The sequence below is a fragment of the Oryza glaberrima genome, chromosome 2 (genome assembly GCF_000147395.1).
Source record: "Oryza glaberrima chromosome 2, OglaRS2, whole genome shotgun sequence".
In the NCBI taxonomy this organism is placed as follows: Eukaryota; Viridiplantae; Streptophyta; class Magnoliopsida; order Poales; family Poaceae; genus Oryza; species Oryza glaberrima.
Genome location: NC_068327.1, coordinates 7,248,883 through 7,254,961, shown reverse-complemented (window position 1 = coordinate 7,254,961; position 6,079 = coordinate 7,248,883).

Sequence of the window (6,079 nt, the reverse complement as noted above, 5' to 3'; positions counted from 1 at the left end):
AACCCAGAGATGATGGCACATGGCCCATCTCAAAATGATGGTCTACAATACAGCCCCTCGTGTCGTCCACTCGCAGAAACTACGCGGCCTGCCGGGATGGTGGTGGCGGGGTCAAACCCCCCCTTCCCGAAGCACCCTACGTCTGGTGTGAGCCGAAAAGGCACGCGTGGCAAGCCGCGTGGTGGTGCGGCTCGAGGCAGCGACTCCAGCACCGCCGTGGCCGAATCTGCCCCCCCCCCCCCCCAGCTGCTGGATCTGGCGCCACCACTACCAGATCTGACCGAAGGAGATGGCACAACAAGACGATGGCGACAAGAGACTGTGGCAGAGGCCGGTGGCTTGTTGCACGCGCGGGTGATAGAGCAGGGGTAGGGGAGGCTGGTGCATCGCATGCAAACGCGGCCGGTGGTGGCGGTGGCGGAGGCCAAAGCAGCGCAAGGAGGCGTGGCTAGTGGTGACGGAGTCCTGACGGCTGTCCGGTGTGGAGAGCGGAAGGCCGCGCTGAAGCACGCTGAGACTGGCCTATAGGAGGCGTAGGTGTAGCAGTGTCCATTCGCCGATGGAGGATGGATGGTGGGTGGAGCAATGGAGTGTTAGCTTTCAATCAGCAGGTGGTCGGATGACGGGTGTAAACGTAGCCCGGTCTTGGCAGAGTTGGCACCGATAGTGTTTTGGGCATCGTCTTCCCACTTGGGGGCGTTGTCGAGTTGTCCTCTCTCCTCTTGTAGGGCTGTCAAGTCAAAACCCTATCTTGGTTCTCCTTGAGACCTCAATGGACGACGATAGCAGTGCCATCGTCGTTCCTCTCCTTGGAGACATCGTCTAGGAAGCCCCCCTTGCCAAAACTTTTCCCAGACAACTGGTGCAAGCTCACTCTAGATGTCTTGTCCTCTTGTGGCGGTGCCCTAACTTATGCAAGTTGACCACGTTGGAGGGCCTTAGGGGGAGAGCAGTTTGTCCATTCTTCCCTCTCACCCTCTCCCCCTCAATCCCAAAGATGTGACTAGAGTTAAGTTTAGTGCTCAATTGTTAGGGCTTGGTTTTGGGCATTCTCGGCTGTAGTTCCCTTGTTGGTTTAGCAGCGGCTGATCCAGTGCTAAGCCTTTTCCCTGGCTATGTGTAGGTACGTGGGTGCATGGTGGTGGATTTTTTTCCTCATTCCTGGCTATTTCCTTCCAGTGCTCTAACCTTGTAATTTTTTCTCTATTCAGTGAATCATCTCACTGTCTGGTGTTGATCGTTCAAAAAAAAATCTCAAAATGCATGGACAGATTCCCATGGGGACCTCGGGGGGAGCCCAAGGCCGGCGTCCTGATGAAAGAGGTTGTAACACGTAACTCAGCTTGACTCGAGGTCCCTGATGCTTTCCCATCTATTGGTGACAAGACATTTGTCTACCTTGGGGCAAGGTGTGTGAAAAACAGGGTGGCGACTATTATGCCTGACACTCGTCACTTTGCCCTTTGTTTGCCCTAACAAGGGGGTGTGAAATCAAGGGATGTGGTTGACTACCAAGCCCCTGCCAGGGCTACCTCTTTTACCATCCTTACCAGATACCTACTACGGGCCCCACTAACAAGACGGCACGGGTAATCCCTATTTATGCTTGACTGCATGGATCGAGCGGCGGGGTGGGGGGGTGACAGGCTCTCGCTATGCTCCATTCCCACTGGGCCCTATTCGGGCTTGCCCCAAGGCCGGTAGAGCGCGCGAGAAGGAGGGTTGATGACAAGACTTCCCATACCAAATCCCTGTAAAGTTAACCCCTTCCTCGAATTTCGGTCATGTGGTGTCCTGCCGGAAAAGTATAATAGAGGAGAACCGAGACCAATTGGATGAGGGAAACACTTAGATACATACCTTGAAATTCCTTGGAAAATCCAGAAGAGAAAGAAAGAGAAACTATTGAGTAGCTGATATACTTGTAAAATCTCGTGTAACTCTTTCTTGCTCATTTGTTTCCGCATTAAACAGGGACCCTGCTCCCCATCACACGTGCCTAGCTAACCTCTTGGCTGAACTTGCAGAAGCGGGTCTCGCCGAATCCCGCCATTGGCGTACACACGCTGATAAAGGGAGTATCGAACTCTCCATAATTTTACATAATTAAATATGCATGATATATATTGTGCGAAAGCCAAAAGCAGGTGGGTTGACAATAGAGCAGTCGTTTTATATATATGTGTTGGTTATCGGCTGTGACCAAGTTAAAATATTCGTATCTGCAAGTATTTGAATTTAAATTTAAAATATTCTAGACGTTTATTGTCAGCTAGCTGGTTACCAGTTAAAAACAAATTGTGTTGTGTCCAGTTAATTCCACCGGATACAGACTTTTCTTTTTTCTTAGGAAAAAGTACGAATTACCCCCCGAAGTATCGCGGTCGTCTGAATTACACCCCTGAACCACAAAACCGGACATTCTTCACTCCCAACTATGCAAACCGGACGAATTACCCCCTGGACCCAATCTGCGGTGCTTTGGTCTACGTGGCAGTCCAGTCAGCATTTTTTTATTAAAAAATAGGTGGGCCCCACCTGTCAGTCTATCTCTCATCTATCTCTTCTATCTCCTCCTTTCAGACGGCGAGGCGAGTCTCTCTCTCCCCTCTTTCAGACGGCACGGCAAGGCGAGCACGGCGGCGGCGGCGGCGGAGGAGGCGCGGCGGCGAGGCGAGCGGCGATGGCGAAGTCGGCAAGGAGACGGAGGCGAGGCGCAAAAGGGCGTGGGCGGCGGCAAGGAGACGGAGGCGAGGCGGTTGGCGGGGGGACGACGTTGCCGCCTTCTCGTCTCGTGCTGCCTCCTCGTCTCGCGCAGCCGCCTCGCCTCGCACCGCCCGTCGCCACCCAGCCGCACCCGCCAACCGCCTCGCCGCCACTACTGCCTCGCCTCCTCACGGCGACGTCGTCCCCCCGCCAACCGTCTCGCCGCCGCTGCTGCTCGCCTCCTTCGCCGCCGCCTCGCCTCGCCTCGCCGCTGCCTCCTCCGCCGCCGCCACCTCGCTCGCCTCTCCGCCGTCGTGCTCGGCTCGCCGCCACGCCGCTGCCTCCGTTGTCGCCGTCTAAAGGAGGAGAGAGAGAGAGTGAGAGATAGAAGAGATATAAGAGAGAGAGACTTACATGTGGGGCCCACCTATTTTTTAATAAATAAATTGCTGACTGGATTGCCACATAGACCAAAACCACCGCGGATTGGGTCCAGGGGGTAATTCGTCTGGTTTGCATAGTTGGGGGTGAAGAATGTCCGGTTTTGTTGTTCAGGGGTGTAATTCGGACGACCGTGATACTTCGGGGGGGGGGGGGGTAACTCGTACTTTTTCCTTTTTCTTATTTTGAAAAAACCTTCACCCGAACATGGTTGTAATCCAATTGAACTAGCTTTTCTTGTTGAAAACTCTTCGACCCATCATTCCATTGTCCAAATTACATGCACCTGAGTTTTTTTTCAGTACTTTGGTGTATACAATTGGTCCTCTCTAGTCTTACATGTGGATCACGCATTCAGGCATTAATTAGCAGGTAGCAGTATAGCACCACAAGTGCTTTCCGATATAAATTAATTAAAATCATCAAACAAATTTATTACATATATTTGAAAAAAAGGTTCAGATGAATATCTGTGGTTTGTGTTATATTAGGACTAAATAATTAATTATGAGAAGTAGAACTGAGAAATTTCACCAGAATTTTTTTTTTCATTTTGTATTTAGTTGTCTTTCTTAGTATATACTCCCTCCGAATATAAATAGTTGACGCAATTGATTTTTAACATATAAAGTTTGATCATTTGTACTATTAAAAATTAGTAAAAATATAGTTCACGTCTAGAGTAACTTTAATAATAAAACAAGTCATAACAAAATATATAACATATGTATAAATTGTTTTAAATAAGAGGAGTGATCCAACTTTACAGTCAAAGCTAGTCGAATGGCATCGAATATATGATCGGAGCGTTTCTTTAAAAGGTTTCCATATGATAAATAATAGGTATCTACCTAAATGATGCTTGTGTTGTAGTGGAATAACACTCTGCCTATGTTAATACTATGAGATTGAGGTAGCTGGTTATGACCATACAGAGAACGGTCTCATTGTAGACACGTCCTACTTATATATGTCTCTAGCTAAATTAAGTTTGGAGTACCTCCTTGGAGAACGCGTTATATACCACCCTGGACGTACGGACGGACCGTGTACAGTATAGAAAATTTTTAACCTAACAGGCATTCTAATTTCTGAAGGCAAACACAAATCGCATCAAGGTTGAATACAACTCTCCCTTAATTCGTAAAAAATGCGCACCGTTTAGCTTTTTTATAGAGTATCAATTCGAGCTATGAGTTTGACCATAATTTAATTTAGAGAAAATTCCTAGCATGCTAATGAAATTCCAGTGGATTCCTTTCATGCCTTCTGATGAGTTTAATTTGCTTAGTATCTTATATATTCCCTCGAACTTTGCTTCTGATTCCTTCCATACATATTTCATTAGTTGACAATTTAATAGCGGCATAAAAGTCAAATATACCCAAAGGCTTGGAAAGAATATGTATAAATTCATGGATCGAGTCTGTGTTGCTGGAGGTATAAGAGAGTTTGTTTGCACAAGACTCTTATATTTAAGAGTTTGTTATACGAGGTGCATATTACTCATGATTAATTAAGTTTATTTTTTTAAGTAATGAAAAAGAAAATGTACTGTATATCTATATTAAAAAGAGGGTATCTACCATATATATTTGGTGCTATATATACAGCAGATTTGGCACTTGATGTATATAGTACATAAGTAAAATGGTATACTAGTCTCATTGCTATACTAGATAGCATCTACAAAAATCTATGCTTACCTTTTTGTGAATATATGTTAAACCTTACATATATATAATACAACCTCATATATATGATTATTATAATTATTGTAGTCACATAATTTTTTACTGTAGACTTTACATATTCCTACATTCCTTCTATGTTCAACGGAAAAAATCAACTATTTTCACAGATATTATACAATCAACTGATAGTCAAATGATGGAATAAGTGTAGAAGGGATTAAAACCAAAATTCGAGAGCATACAAGGGAGTGGCAAAACTCATGGGCATGGGTATGAAAGGGATCTGCTGAAATTTCAGGGACATAAAAATTTTCTCTTTTAAATGAGAATAATTAATTAAGTTTATAAAATCCAACAATTATTTAAGGTTAAATCTACTTATATCATTTTTATGATTTCACATTAAGTAATTAAAGTCAATGATAGTCAAAGTTTAACCAGAATTTGTCTGAAACCTAAGAATTTAATTGTGACATGAGGGAGTATATATTACGGTGGCCGATAATGCATAATTATATATTTTTTTTCCTTTACTTCCTTAAGACTATGATGATATTAGCTCCAAAACCCGTATTTAATAGGTCAGATTGGATCCTGATTACCCTACTACACATGTAAATATATGTTATCTTTTGTATGATTATATGGTAGACGTATACGTGCATACACCACTACATACATAACACCATACTTACCTTGTAAAAGCGCGCTTAACATATGCTCTAATATAAGAGACAAAAACTAACGACGACATTATCCTTGATCTCACTAAATTTCTATTGAAAGGTCGCTTGCATGTGGGTAATATTTATAAAATGGGTGGAGTTATGCATCCACGACTCCATCACCACATCACTAGTGCTTTCCATGCAACACATGTAGATTGATTTGTAGATACCGTTGAACTAGCCCATTAATAGTAAGAATCAAGAGAAAAATATGCTAAGATTAAAGTGGATTATTATTCTCCGAGCTACGACTACTCGATCGATCCCCTAGAGTAAAATTGACGATGACTTGATCATACACTGACAGTACACTTAGGGCCCCTTTGAAACACATGATAGAAAAAACACAGGAATAAAAAAACGTAGAAATTGAAGTTGTATATTTTTCCGATCCTACAGGAATTGAAAACACAGGAAATAGAGAGAAGAGCCCTTTGATTACACCACAGGATACACTCAACAAAGGAAAGTTTCACAAGAGGTCTAATCTCTTGCTTATTTTCCTATGGA